General features: G+C 45.7%; 1 long non-coding RNA gene across 1 annotated transcript; it reads left to right on the forward strand.

Moving 5' to 3' along the window:
• Positions 1-1,829: 1,829 nt before the first annotated feature.
• LOC310698396 lies at positions 1,830-7,655 on the forward strand. The gene is made up of 2 exons (XR_014521497.1): positions 1,830-2,108; positions 7,171-7,655. It is a non-coding gene; the product is annotated as an uncharacterized lncRNA (long non-coding RNA).
• The last annotated feature ends 8,545 nt before the right edge of the window (positions 7,656-16,200 follow it).

Consider the following 16,200-nt stretch of genomic DNA (forward strand, 5'->3'; position numbering starts at 1 on the left):
GGGACCTGGTAGAGCAGGGTTCAAATCCCTCCCTCCCCCCTGCCGCCACCACCACCCAGTCAGCCATGGAGCTTACTGGGTGAGCTCACTCTCAGCCTAACCTATCACACTGGGTAGTTGTGAGGATGAAATGGGGGTGGGGGAGAGGAGAAATATGGATGTCACCTTGAGCTCCCTGAAGGAAAAAGTGTGATATAAATAAAATAATATAAACAATAACTTATCTGAAGTGTCTCTAGATGCTGAGTGAACAAGTAAATAGAATGTACCGCATTTTTCCGTGTATAAGACTAAGTTTCCCCCCTAAAAAATAATGTCCAAAATTAGGGGGTGTCTTATACATGGATAGTGCCGAGGGTGGATTTTCTTAAATCTGGGTCCCCCAAAATATTGGGCGTCTTATACATGGGTGTGTCTTATAGATGAAAAAATACGGTAAAAATAACTTCTGCTATTGGAAGTTTTGTGCAGGGGGCCATGCAGGTGTCTGGTCTGATCCAACTAAGGCCTCCTTTCATTCTGTCCATGGAGAGAACCTAAGAAGAGCCCTGCTGGATCAGGCCAAAGGCCTAACTTGTCCAGCATCCTGTTCTCAGAGTGGACAACAGGATGCCCATATGGGGAAACCCACAAGCAGGACCTGAGCACAACAGCAGCTCTCCCTCCTGTGGCTTCCAGCAACTGATGTTCAGAAGCACTGCTGCCTCCAGCTGGGGAGGCAGAGCATAGCCATCAAGAGCCACATCCTCCTCCACAAACATGTCTCATCCTCTTTTAAAGACATCCAAGTTGTGTTGACCATCTCTGCCTCCTGTGGGTGGGAGTTCCATAGGTTAAATCTGTACTGTGTGAAGAAGCCCTTTCTTTTATCTGTCCTGAATCTTCCAACATGCAGCTTCATTTTTGTGTGTCAGGAACTTCTTCTTTTTTGCCAACTTTTTGCTTTGTCCCACCAAAGTTTTTAATGCCAGACATTGTGTCAGTTGCAAATCTGACAACTCCGGGAGTTGTTGAGCTGTCACTGGAAACATGAAATGTGTGGTTTGCTTTGTTTTTGTATCGCCACATATTTTACAATGTTGACTTTTTGTTATGGACAACGGCCAAGACTAATAAATGAAACTAACAATGGATGGGGGGCTTGCCAACTTTTTTGCCCTCGCACGGTTCCTCTGCTTAGGACAGGTGCACAGCAGACCACGGGCAACTTCTCCACGCTGGCTAGTGCTATGCCCAGCTGCACCTCTATCTGGTTAGGGATAGCCTAACTTCTGTTGTCTATCGTTTGGTAACCTCTAGGTTAATTACTGCAGGACATTATATGTGTGGCTGCATCTGAAGACGGTTCGGAAACTTCAGCTGGTGCAGAATTCAGCAACTAGGTTGCTCACTGGGGCAAGACAGTTTAAGTATATAACATAAATCCTGGCCTGACTGCATTGGCTGCCAATGAGTTGGTTGGTTTCAAAGTGTTGGTTTTGACCTATAAAGACCCATGTGGACCCTGTGATCATCATCTGAGACCTGGCTGGATCAGGCCAATGGCCCATTTGGTCCAACCTCCTCTTCTCATGGTGGGTGACCAGATGCCCATGATGGGAAGCCCACAAGGAGGACCCGGTCACAAGAGCAACACTCTCCTGCATTTTGCAGCAACTGGGATTCAGAATCTTTACGGTCTCCATCTGTGGCAGGAAGAGCATAGGCAAAGAGATTTTGGTAGCTCAGAAGCTGACACCCTCCTTGGGGCAGCAGAGCTCTATGGAAACAGGTGACATCACAAAAGGAAGGAGGAGAAATGGAAAGGAGTGATCCTCTTTCCTCCACAAGAACCACACCCTTTCCTTTTACAAGGCTCCTGTCAAAAGAGAAGAGACTGCCCTGCTGGCTAATGATGTTTTTAGGCACCTTGGTGTGTTCTACAAATGTCAACCTCAGGGAGGTGCCCTGAAAGTGGGCCCTGAGGCCATGTTGCTGAACGGACTTCTTGCTCCAAAACAGGCCTCTCCAGAGCCCAAGAGAAAAGATATTGCTGGACAGAGAGACATGATGCCAGCAACCTTTCAAGGCCATGACCTGCTGCAGTTTCTGGACTTCTGAGTAAACAGGTAGGAAGGGGCTGCCCACTTGAAACCCCATGGCAGATGGCCACCCAATCTCTGCTTAAAAACATCCCGTGAAGGAGAGTCTACCACCTTCCAAGGGAGTCCGTTCCACTGTTGAACAGCTCTTACTGTCAGAAAGTTCTTCCTGATGTTCAGCTGGAATCTCGTTTCTTGTATCTTGAATCCTACCCTCTGGAGCAGAAGAAAACAAGCTTGGCCCATGCTCCATAGGGCTATCACATCTCCTCTCAGTCTCCTCTTTTCCAGGCTAAACATACCCAACTCCCTCAACCATTCCTCATGAGGCTTGGTTTCCAGACCCTTCATAATCTCAGTTGCCCTCCTCGGGACTCATTCTAGCTTGTCCAATGTGCTTTTGAAACTTGGGTGCCCAGAACTGGACACAACTCCAGGTGGGATGTGGCCAAGGCAGAATAAAGCAGTCCTATTGCTTCCCTTGATCCAAAGACTATACCTCTGTTGGTTGCAGCCTTGTATTACATTAGCTTTTTTTGCTGCTGCATCACACTGTTGACTCAGGACAAACTTGTGGTCCACTAACACCCCTAGATCCCTCTAACATGTGCTGCTGTCATGCCTGGTGTCCCCCATCCTATCCAGCACCTCTTCCCACTTGTGAATCCCTTCTTAAAGGATGGGGAAACTTACATACAGAGAGATTCTGCTAGTGATCTGATTCTGATCCAAGCAGCTGTTGCAGATAATCATAATTTGACTCCTTTATCCTTTCTCTGCTCCTTGGTCCAGGTCCTCTTCAGTTGCAGGGGGAAGTCATGGTGTGGGTGTGTAATTTTCTCCCAGCCTCCCAGAATATAACTGCCTGGAGTTGCATTTAATGAGTTTAGCCAAAATGGGCTGGCTGGAGTGCCTTCTTCCTGCAAGGCAATGGAGGAACTCCATGGCAGACCAATGTAGCCCAGACAATGCCTGCCATTGTCCCGCCAGATCTGTCTGCCAAGGCTCAGCCGAGGGATGAATGGGGCTTGTTTTTGCCGTGGGTTGCTGGCTTATTTATTTATTTGCTTGTTTAAAATGTTTCCATCCCGCCCCCATCCTAGAGGCAGCTCACCACCATTGTTAAAACAACAACGCCCACCCTTTATTAAAAACACACACACGCTGCACAATCAAAACAACGAGGTGGCATTCAACCTTGCATGCAGGAGCTCAGGTTCAATCCCCAATAGCATCTCCAGGTAGGGCCAGGAAAAGACTCCCTGCCTGAAACCCTGGAGAGCTTCTGCTTCCAGTCAGTGCAGACAACACTGAGTTAGATGGACTATTAGTCTGAGTATAAGACAGCTGCTTATTTAAACCATCCCTTTCTTTAGAACAGGGGGAGGCAACCTAAGGCTCGGGGGCTGGATGCAGCCCAATCACCTTCTCAATCCGGCCTGTGGGCGGTCTGGGAATCAGCATGTTTTTACATGAGTAGAATGTGTCCTTTTTAAAAAAATGCATCTATGGATTATTTATGGGGCCTGCCTGGTGTTTTTACATGAGTAGAATGTGTGCTTTTATTTAAAATGAATCTATGGATTATTTGTGGGGCCTGCCTGGTGTTTTTACATGAGTAGAATGTGTGCTTTTATTTAAAATGCATCTCTGGATTATTTGTGGGGCATAGGAATTCATTCCCCCCTCCCATATAGTCCATCCCACCACATGGTCTGAGGGATGGTGGACCGGCCCACAGCTGAAAAAGGTTGCTGACCCCTGCTTTAGAACCTTGAGGACTGAAATCTTTATTTTAGTTTGAAGGAAGATGTACCACAGCTCAGTGGTACAGCATCTGTTTTGCACGCAGCAGGTCCCAGGTTCCATCCCTGCTGGCATATCCAGGGTAGGGCTGGGATTGTCCCCTGCCTGAAACCCTGGACAGACACTGCCAGTCAGTGTGGGCAACACTGAACTAGGTGGACCAACAGTTTGGCTCCGTATTTGATTTTAGCTCAGCGGAGAGCTGCTGCCAGCCAGTGTATGCAATACTGAGCTAAATGGACCTATGATCTGCAACTGAAGCCGCACATGACAAACATCTGAAACACAACAGAGCCGCTGCTGCCAGTCAGTGCGTGCCATACTCAGCAAGATGAACCAAGGGTCTGATTCTGTACAAGGCAGCTTCCTGTGTTCCCACTGCCTAAGTGGCTCCTTGCTTAGACTCAGCATGATGTGTCTGCTTCTCCACAGCTTCTGTGTTCAGATCCTTACCAACAACCCTGGGTGCTAGGCCTCTCGCATCTGCATTTTGACAGGTGGGAGGGTGCACGGCAGGCCACCCACAAGGGTGCTGGGTTGGGAGCTGGCTTTCCCAGGCTCTGCTGCAGCACCCAGCCTCTCTCCCCACCCTTCCAGGATCTTATTGCCGAGGGAGACCCTTTTCTCTCTCGCCCTTGCCTCGAAAGGGCCTGTGCAAAGCCTGGATGGGTGCCAGGGGGAGGGGCGGTGGGCAGGTGGCAGCCTGAGCTGGCACTTCCTTCATCCCTGCCCTTGCCTGAGCCACCATGATTTGAAGCCCCACAAGGCCTCTTGAGGGCAAATATTCTCTCGGCTGGGCGGGATCTGCCCAGACTCATCCCGGGAGCAACGTGGAACCGGAGACAGAGGAACGTTCCCACCGGAGCGCTTCCAAGTCCGTGGCTCGAGGCACTGTGTTCTTGGAGGGAGAAAGCAATAAACAGGTGGATGCAGGAACACCTGCCAGGTCCAGCGGACAGTCTCAACATGCGTAGGTATGGCCTACGGGCCAGGGGAAAGGCGGTGGCTTTGAGTTGAAGAGGAAGCCTTCTGAGGTTGTGAGCCACTTGGCTGCTTGGATCCTGGTAATGGTGGCCCCGAGCACCAGTCCTCTAATGAGATGGGTGTTTCCAGAACTCCAAGGCAGCTTTCATTTGAGGGTGGAAAGATAAAGAAATAAATCACTGGAGCGGGGTGTCAAGGACTTCTACACCTGGGGCTACAAGGCTCTCCTACAGTCAACACAGTTGCTCCACCAGAACAAGGACATTCCTCATCATCTCAGGGATTTTCTACCCATGGGGCAACCCTTGAGCTTGTATCGCTGGAACAGGGGTGGCCTTTCTGTGGCCCCACAGGCCTTATCCAGCCTGCTGGTTTGTTCCCTGTGGCTTCCACAAGACCCACAGACAACCTCACAGAGGGCTGTAGCTCAGAGGCGGAGCACGTGCTTTGCATGCAGAAGGTCCCAGGTTCATTCCCTAGCAGCATCTCAAGGTAGGTCGGGGGAAATGTCCCCTGCCTGGAACCAAGGGGAGCCATTGCTGCCTGTCAGAGTTGACAGTCCTGAGCAAGATGAGCCAATGGTCAGACCACTGATCCATCCAGCTCAGTACTGTCTGTGATGACTGGCAGCAGGAGCTCCTCCAGGATTTTCAGACAGGGAAACGTCCCAGCCCTACCTAGAGGTGCCACTGGCAACTGAACCAGGGGGCTTCTGCGTGTATATCTGGGACCTTACTAAGGAGCTATGGCCCTTCCCTTAAACATGAAGTGAGGTTCTAGTCATTGTTCTGAAGCAAGGGTGGAACTGAATAGAAGCATAGGAAGCTGGCTTCTACAGTCAGACCATTGGTTCCTCTAACACAGTATTATCCCATGACTCTCCAAGGTTCCAGGTGGGGAACATCTACCTGGAGATGATAGAAACTGAATCTGGACCTTCTGCATGTAAAGTGTAACAATAATATCAAGCAGTTGCATCCAACTAAGCTGCACTCAAGAGTAGATCCATTGCAATTAAGGGGCCTAAATTAGACTACAACCCAAACCTTATTTCAGAGTGATATTTTCTTCCTTTCTCCCCCGTTTCATAGCGCTGGAGCTGTCCCTAGGCCTGAGCCTCCCTCTGATCCCAGAGGCAGCATATCAGGGCCCTTTGGGCCCCCCTGTGATAGGTGTCCTTTGTGTTCCTCCCGCTATGTTTCACAGGAAGGAGGTGCCATGGCATCAGGCTGATAGCCCAGAGGAGGAGGAAGTCTGGATATTGTCCTAGGGGACGGATATGGGATTGGCAGAGCAGTTGGTCTCCTCCTTGGGTTCAAAATTGGGAGGGGAGGCACCGGAGATGTGTGTGAGAGAGTCCAAAACTCGCAAGCTAAATCAAAAGTTATTTGCTTCAAGCAAATGAGGGATCTCTTGCAAGCACACTCCAGAAAATAATGTAATACACACATGATGCACCTTCAGCTAATGGTGTTTTGCAAATTCTGCCATCCAGCTTTTGAGGGTGGCTTTATATCAGGGGTAGGGACGCGGGTGGCGCTGTGGGTTAAACTACAGAGCCTAGGACTTGCCAATCAGAAGGTTGGTGGTTTGAATCCCTGTGACGGGGTGAGCTCCCGTTGCTCGGTCAACCTAGCAGTTCAAAAGCACGTCAGAGTGCAAGTAGATAAATAGGTACCGCCCCAGCGGGAAGGTAAACGGTGTTTCCGTGTGCTGCTCTGGTTCACCAGAAGCAGCTTAGTCATGCTGGCTACATGACCCGGAAGCTGTACGCCGGCTCCCTCGGCCAATAAAGTGAGATGAGCACCGCAACCCCAGAGTCGGTCACGACTGGACCTAACGGTCAGGGGCCCCTTTACCTTTATATCAGGGGTAGCCAAGCTTTCTGTAGCCTGAGGTCTATATTCACATATGGCAGCAGTACAGGTGCCACACAGTACTTATTTTACACTTGTAAGGAATCAATCTTTTAGCATGGCAGCAGCTACACAGAATGATAGAATCACAGAGTTGGAAGGGACCCTGAGGATCATCTAGTCCAACCCCCCTGCAATACAGAAATATGCAGCTGTCCCTTAAGGGGATCGAACCTGCAACCTTGCACCATACTCTAACCAATTGAGCTATCCATACACTTTGGAACTCCCTGTTGACATCAGGTGGCCATCTTCGCTGCACTCTTTTTCAAATTGTGATCTTTCTGTTTTGGCAAGCGTATCCAGACACACATAGAAGTTACAGAAGTTTTTATCACTTGTTTGCTACAGTTGATTTTAATTCAAACATCTCTTTTTAATAGGTTCTCCTCCAAAATGTTAATGCTTTATTTTATAGCCTTAAAGGGCTCAGGACTGCAATACCTCAAGAACCACCTCTCTCCATACAAACCTACCTGGACCCTGAGAGCATCTTCTGAGGGCCTTCTTTGTGTGCCTCCTCCACGAGAACTCTTGAGGGTGGAAACACAAGAACGGGGCCTTTTCTGCAGTGGCTCCCCGTTTGTGGAATACTTTCCCTAGCGAGGTTCAGCTGGCGTCTTCACTGTACACCTTTAGGCGAAAAACATCCCTCTTTAACCAGGCCTTTGTCTGATTGACATCCGATGTCCTTTTAAAATGTGTTGTGGAAGCAGGGATAATTGGGTTGTCCTTGTTGTTGTTTTTATAATGTATTTTCTGTTTTTTATATTGTGATTTTATGTTGTGAACTGCCCTGAGTTCAGGTATAGGGTGGTATACAAATTTAATAAATAAATAAAAATTATAAAAGTAGTTTTGTACACTGCTTAGAGGTGGGTTGTGTTTGTTTTTTTTTAAAGTATCAAATGGCATATAAATGTTGTTAAATAAAAAAGAACTCTGCTCCAGTTTGGCTACTTGCAGCCAGAGGGAGGATCTGTTCCACAGTGCCATCACTGCAGGTGGCCCGGGGGTGGTACTGCAATTGTCAGATCAGCAGAGTCAGGCAATTCCAGGCCAGGAAGATTTGGCCTGGTGCCATAAACTGCTGGCCTTGAGCGACTTTTGACACAAAGACAGACTGAAGCTCTGCTTTCTCAATAGCTCTAAAAAAGGTTGCCATCAACCATTCTGTCTATGCCCCTGTTGCAATACTGAACTGAATTTGGCAAAGCTGGGCTCGGCTAGTTTTATTTTGTTTGTTTTGGATATTTAACCATGATATCCTGTACTTTCTTTTTTTTTTTTTGCAACTTTGGGGTCATGCTGGACACCTTCAAACTATGCTGGCAAAGCAGCCTTGGCCTTCAAATAAATTTTGGCTCAAGACTCTCTGTATGCTGAAGCCTGGGATTTAGTCACATTCCACATTTTGCATTCAAATGAAACCATCAGAGACAATCCAACAAGCTTTTAACATGGTGCAATGTTTTGATTTGAGGAAGGCTGGAGGCTAAAAAAAACCAAAAACCACACAAGAAATCCTCCGCTGAAGAATCAAACTCCTCCTTGGAACAATAACAAAGGTGACATCATCAATATCACCATTGGGCTTCCTTTGTTATGGAAGGAGGTAATTAATGAGACAACAAGTGTGCTCTGGACTGCTTGCAATCTCAAATTATCACTGTTTACATGCTTTGCTTGCTTTTTTTTTTTTTTTTTTTTTTTTGCTCATAAATGTCCCTTTGATGTTACAACGGGTTTATTTTTAACCAGCCATTGCCTGTCGCAGCAGCTGCTATAACCCCCTTTTGTCCTTCCTGGGGTAGAAACAGCAAAGAAGACCAGCCTTCTCAGTAGGAAGAATGCGACCATGGGGATGAGCAGTCAATTTTTTAAAAGAAAGGACGTCTGGTTTAAAAATAGGCCAAAAAGTTAGGTACCTGGGAATTTGGCTAACTATTTGAAAATAATTATATTAAATTGTGGAAGGAAGTTAAGAAAGAGTTGGAGATATGGGGAGAATGAAACTCCCCCTGTTAGGCAGAATTTCAACCATTAAAATGAATATATTGCCTAGGATGCTATTTTTATTCCAATCAATCCCAATTGTAAACAATTTAAGCTGCTTCAAATAATGGAAAAAAAGATATCTCTAAATTTATCTGGCAGGGGGGAAAGTCAAGAATTAAACATAAAATTATGATAGATTAAAGAAAGAGGGGGCTTTGCTCTGCCAGATTTGCATGTGTATTATGAGGCAGCTTGTTTGTGTTGGTTAAAAAATGGATTGTATTGGACAATTGCAGACATCTTAGATTTAGAGGCTCACGACAAAATCCGGCTGACATGCATGTCTCTGGTATGGAAGCCTAAAATCTACAAGAGTTTTATGAACCATATCCTTAGGAAGAATCTGCATAGAGTCTGGGAGAAATATAAAAATCTGCTGGAAAGAAAAACACCTTTATGGCTATCTCCCATTGAAGCAATTATGATTAAGAGAGTTAATATGGACAGACAATGGGCGACTTACAGGGAACTGCTGGATTTTACAGTGGAGGAACCCAAACTGAAATCAATGGAAAACTTAAGAAGCCATGTTATGGATTGGTTATCACCAGTTATACAATATGTTTAAATTGGATAGAAAGAATGGATTTCTGGATCTAAGATCACAATTTGAAAAAGAACTTTTACAAAATAAGGATAAACTTTTGTCTAAAATGTATAATTTTCTACTAGAATGGGAAACAAAAGATAAGCTTGTTAAAGCTTCAATGACACACTGGGCAATAGATTTGAAAGTTTACAGTAAAATATGCAGGGATATATATGTAAAATGAAAGACAAGAAGGGAGGTCATTGGATATTTTAAAGTTTGTAAAATGTTTATTTGAAATTGTAAAATTGAAAATTTTAGGAAGAAATTCAGTGATTAAAATGAATGTACTGCCAAAAATGTTATTTTTATTTCAGTCAATCCCAGTGATGAGCAATGTGAGCTGGCAAAGAATGGCAAAATGATATTACAAAATTTATCTGGAAAGGGAAGAAACCAAGAATAAAATATAAACTTTTTACTAACATTAAAGATAGAGGAGGTTTCTCTTTACCAGATTATACTTTGAGGCAGCCTGCATTTGCTGGATTCAGGATTGGATTAAATTAAAGAATATAGACCTGTTAGACTTGGAAGAGCATGATTGGCATGCATATTTATGGTATCACAAGGTGAAACTCCACAAAGGATTTCATAACCATATAATAAGAAATGCAATTTTTAAGGTATGGGAGAGATATAAAGATTTAATAGAACAAAAAACACCATGGTGGATATTCCTAGTAGAAGCAATATCTTTAAAAAAGGTAAATATGAGGACAAAATGGCCAACATATAGAGAGCTGTTAACAGAAGTGGATAACCAATTAAACTTAAAAGAATTTGAGGAAATTATAGAGAAGGTAACAGATTGGTTACAGTATTATCAAATAAAATGATAAAAAGAAAGGATTTAGCTATACAATATCAAGATTTCAAAGAGAAATTGTAGAAGATAATATAAAATTACTGTCAAAAATGTATAATTTGCTGTTGGAATGGGAAACCAAAGAGGAAGAGGTTAAGTGTGTAATGATAAAATGGGCAAAGGATGTGGGACATAATATACAGTGGTACCTAGGGTTACAGATGCTTCAGGTTACAGACTCCACTAACCCAGAAATAGTACCTTGGGCTAAGAACTTTGCTTCAGGATGAAAACAGAAATCGCGCGGCGGCAGCGGGAGCCCCATTGGCTAAAGTGGTACCTCAGGTTAAGAACAGTTTCAGGTTAAGAATGGACCACCAGAACGAATTAAGTTCTTAACCCGAAGTACCACTGTACTATTTTTCAGCAGGATCACTGTCTCTAGCTTCCTAGAGCTGTCCAGCCAGCACGATAGGGGAGCTAGTAGTCATTGGGAATAATTTTGTATGGATTGGATGGGCTCCCAGTGTCCCTCTGGAGAAGGTGCACAGGAAAAACCCTGAGGAGGAGTTATTCTGTCTGATCCAACGCTCAGCATTTAGCAACACTGAAAATACAAGGTCCTTCTGTTTCAAGAGAACGGGGTGCAAGTTCTGTCACATGCACTAGAACTTCAAGGAAAATGCAACTTGAGTCTCTCCGGACGAAGATATTGGAGCACTCCAAATCGTTTGCTCATGCCCATGCCCAGAAATAGTAGATATAGATGAAAGGAAACACATGCAGATCTGCATTGATTGTTGCAATGCTTATCTATCATCTATCTATCTATCTATCTATCTATCATCTATCTATCTATCTCTATATCTATCTCTATATCTATCTATCTATCTATCTATCTATCTATCTATCTATCTATCTATCTTAGAAGGGTGGGTATCTGTGAGGGGGTGGGACTATGACTATCATGAAGGGACCTGCACTTCTGAATCTGCCCCTTCACTACTGTGGCTTGGCCTCCAGCCCCAAGAAACCCCCTCACTAGGGGATGCGAAAGGAGGGAGGGCAGTACATTTGCTTTGTCCTCCTGATGGCAGAAAACATTCCTGCCTTTGCACACCAGAAACTCAGCTGTGGCTGAGGAATACCAGGGGGGACGCGGAGGGTCCCAGATTGCTCCAGGATGCCCATAATAGGCCAGGAGGATGAAGACATCTGGGACAGACCAGGGAGCAAGGCTGGGGCTCATCTCTCTCCGATTAATGTGGGAGGCTGTTCAAACGCTTTCCTCCAAATCTCTGTTTACCCTCCTCTGCTGTGTAAACAGTTCTGCCGGGGTGATTGTGGAGGCTTTGAGGTGGGAGCAGCACACAGGGGCCGCTTGAGCAAATAAATAAGGCATGAATGAGGAAGTATAGGAGGCCAACGACAAGAGGTCAGAGGGCTATCAAGGAACAGGAGGGAGCGGCCATCAATCCTTGGGACCAGAGGAGCAAACAGATGGAAGGATCAGTCAGTTTCAGTTCCCTCGCTTCTTCCGAACTCAAATCCAGTTCTTCACATTTCCTCAGCAGTTTTCTATTAATTTATTATCATGATTATCATGTGGTGTAGTGGTTAGAGTGCTGGACTAGGACCTGGGAGAATCTGCTTCAAATTTCCACTCAGCCATGAAACTCACTGAGTGGCATACATGATTCTCCCCACCCCCCACCCTATTTAAACTCTACAACACCCTGCGAGGTGGGTTAGGCTGAGAAGCAGTCACTGGCCTCATGAGCTTCATGGTTGCGTGCAGATCTGAACCCTGGTCTCTTCCAGGTGCTAGTCTGAGACTCTAACCACCACACCACAGTGGCTTGCTTCTTCCCTATTTTGTTTTGGAACTTAATCATGGCTGGTTCTCCTTTCTATCTGTGGAAATGCCACCCTTTCAAGGCCTCTCCCTGATTTCAAAGAGATGCATCAGCCAGTCACTAGCCCCAGTCTCTTCCGGGAGAGGGGGCTGGCTGGAGCCATCAAGATCTGCTCCGAACAATCGTTTCCTTTCCCAGGCACCTTTGGGGTGGAGTGGGGGGGGGGAGAGAATGCAGCAGGGCTTTGGAGATACAAATGGAGCAGCTGAATCAACACCTCCCTCCTCAGAGGGGTCTGCTCCTCCGAAGATAGCTGGATCCGGCCTGGAGAAAGAGGAAGTGTGAGCAGCAGGATGAAATTTATAGGGGGGCGGCCTAGGAGACTGACTTAAGGTGCTTTTAAAAAGGGCTGTCCTCTGTTGGAAGCACAAGGTGTGGGCGGGAGGGAATTCAATTCAGATTATATCTATAGGCAAATTGACCAAACTCTTGGAATTTTGACCAAATTGACCAAACTCTTGGAATATAGGGACGCGAGTGGCGCTGTGGGTTAAACCACAGAACCCAGGACTTGCCAATCAGAAGGTCGGTGGTTCGAATCCCCGCGACAGGGTGAGCTCCCGTTGCTCGGTCCCTGCTCCTGCCAACCTAGCAGTTTGAAAACACGTCAAGTGCCAGTAGATAAATAGGTACTGCTCTGGCGGGAAGGTAAATGGCGTTTCCGTGCACTGCTCTGGTTCGCCAGAAGCGGCTTAGTCATGCTGGCCACAAGACCCGGAAGCTGTATGCTGGCTCCCTTGGCCAATAAAGCAAGATGAGCGCCACAACCCCAGAGTCGGCCACGACTGGACCTAATGGTCAGGGGTCCCTTTACCTTGGAATTTTGCAGTGCGATTCTTCAGCCAAGTCATGTGTGCAAAAATGCATACAAAGTGTGCATAAAATATGCATATATTGGTAAATAGCAACATATGAAGATGCACTAAGTATGGGGAAATGGCTCTGCAGAAATGTGTATTGTTGTTTAGTCGTCTTAGTCGTGTTATATTATGAACATAAAGAGAGCCTGGCTGCTGGATCAGACCAGTGGCCCATCTGTTTCAGCATCCTCTTCTCACAATGGCCACCCAATGCCCCACAGACATGAAGCAGCCGCCTTGGGTGGCAGAATCCTGTAGGTCAGCATCCCCACCTGCCCCTGCCAGGGTCACACAGTGGTGATGGTAGCAGTGGAGGCTTACTGTGAGATAGCATGGAACTCTTGTAAGATATTGAAGCTCCACAAGTTCTTGTGGAAGTTCTACAATATTTACAACATCTCACGGGTAACCCCGGTGAGGCTTGGTATGGGCATGTGTGTGTGATGTGGCACCTTCCCGTTTTGCCTCAGGTGGCAAAACAGGATGGTCGGGCCCTGTTCAGAAGAAAGCCCACAAGGAGGGCCCACTAGTTGTTGCTTTCTCCGTCATCTGGTAGACTGCTGCTGGGTGTCGCTGTTCTCTCATATAGACCTCTCAATGGGGAGCCAAAGCTAGATCAGGCCAATGGCCCATCTAGTCCACCGTTTTGTTCTCAGAGTAGCCAACCAGCAGCTTCCAGCAACTGGAATTCAGAAACATTACCACCTCTTAATTGTGGAGGCACAGCACAACCATCTTGGCTAGTAGCCATGGAAAGCCACATCCTCTTCCATGAATTTGCCCAATCCTATTTGAAAGCCTTCTAGGTCGGTGGCCACCACTGCCTCCTGTGGGAGGGAGTTCCACAGTTTAACGATGCACTATATATGAACAAGTCCTTTCTTCTATCTCTCCTGAACCTTCCAACATTCATTGGACTTCCACAGAGTCCCAGTGTTACGAGACAGAAGGCGATAGCTTTTCTCTGTCCACTTTCTCCACTCCCTGCATTAATCCACTCCTAGCATGTCAGATCAGATCCCTGGGCTGGAGCTCAGCCACCCCACCCCACATGACAGAGGGCCAGAGTTTCTTTGCATCTCCCTGCCTGGCTGGCGTTTGCAGCCTTCCTGGCTCCCACACCTCCCTTTCCTGCCCCGCTTTCCTCCCCGCTTCTCCAGAGAGCTTCGCCCCCACCTTAAAAGGGCTTCCTCTGAGGGCTGCTCCTGATACGGCCCACTGGAGGCCTCTCCGCCTGAACTTCCTCCGTCTGCTCCATTCCTGAGAAATCCCAGACAGTCTCTTGCAGCAAAGGCCCCCAAAGGACTGTGGGGAAAAACGCCTCCTCCTCCTCCTTCTGCAGGGCTTGCGTGGAAAAAGCTTCTGCTGCAGTTGTCCTGGCAAAAAGAAGAGGGAAATGTGTTGTGGGGGCACACACACCTTGTGGAATTTGCGTTTGGGGGAAGATCCAAATCCCACGCAACACCTCCTCCTCCTCCAGGTGTGTGTGTTTGGGGGAGTGGAACAAGAATAAGTCTAGGGGTAATGCTGTTGCTACTACTACGTACCACTAATAATAATTTATTTCATAATATGTAAACACTGCTGGATTGTAAAAAGAAACACAAGCCTCAAAGCGTTTTACAAAAAAAGGTTAAAACAATTAAATGATCAATAAGAAAATTATCAATAAGAAGACTTCCAAAAAGTTAAAATAACATTAAATGTTAAAATGCGACCAGCTTTTGAAGCACCTGAATTGTGCATAAGGAGGATGTTTTTAGCAGGTGCTGGAAAGGGTATAGCAAAGGTGCCTCCTGCCTGTTGTCAATAGGCAGGGAGTTCCAAAGTGTGAACGCTATCACACTAAAATACAGTCATACCTCGGGTTGAAGTAGCTTCGGGTTGAGCGTTTTCGGGTTGTGCTCCACGGCGACCTGGAAGTAACAGAATGCGTTACTTCCAGGTTTCGCCTCTTGCACATGCGCAGACGCTCAAAAATGACATCATGCACATGCGCGGAAGTGGTGAATTGCGACCTGCTCACACGCAGACGCGGGTTGCGTTCACTTTAGGATGCGAACAGGGCTCCAGAACAGATCCCGTTCACATCCAGAGGTACTACTACTACTACTAAGAATAATAATAATTTATACTCCGCCCATCTCTTGGGCGGCTCCCAACAGAATATTAATAATACAATAAAGGATGCATAATGGATATTGTATGTCCCCTGTAACAGTGCCAGTTCCACCAACGGAAGTGTATATGATTGGCATATAGGGGGTAAGTGATCTTGTAGGTATAATAATGATGATGGGGAGAAATTCAATTCAGTTGGTGTTTAAAGGCAAACTTAGTTAATCTGCACTGCCCAAAACTAATTCTCCAAATTTTGCAATGCAGTTCACCAGCTCAGTACTGTGTACAAAAATGCATACATTAGGGGAAACTGTCCGTGAAAAACGAATAATGAAAATGATATACAGGAATACACTAAATATGGAGAAATAGTTTCCAAAAATATGTATGTTCATAAAAAATGGCATACAAAAACGTGTTTGTTAGTTTTTTTCTGTTTGCAAATCTTTTTATTATTATTTTCCAACAAGTATTAAAACTAACCCACAAACATAGCAGAACAACAAAGTACATACAAACGAAAAATGCATATAACATAGGTAACTACATACAAAAACACTAATCAATATTATGACAAAAACGTGTTTGTTAGGGGAAATTTGGACTAAAATGCTAATGAATTCTCTTGAAGATTTAAAATAATAAAAATAACAATCATTATAGCAAATTATTATTTGCTGCAGAAACATAGAGGACTGAAATAATAATAATAATAATAATAATAATAATAATAATAATGACATCATGCAGATTGCAAAAAGAGAAATGGAGGTGGCCTTGTTCATCCTGTTTTAATTTCAGCATTATATTCATTTGCAAATAACCTGGAAATGAGTGCTAAACTTGCGCTGTATTCTAGTATATTTTTAGAAGTGGTTTTTAAGTCACATGAAAGCTGGAGCATAAGTGTAAGAAGAGCCCTGAAGCTGGATCAGGCCAAAGGGGACCATCTAGCCCAGCATTCTACTCACAGTGGCCACCCAGATGATCCATAGGGAAATCTGCAAGCAGGGCCCAATACAAGAGCACTCTCTCCTCCTGTGGGTTCTAGGAACTGGTAT

Source organism: Podarcis liolepis (genome assembly GCF_965112155.1).
Source record: "Podarcis liolepis genome assembly, chromosome: Z".
Lineage (NCBI taxonomy): Eukaryota > Metazoa > Chordata > Lepidosauria > Squamata > Lacertidae > Podarcis > Podarcis liolepis.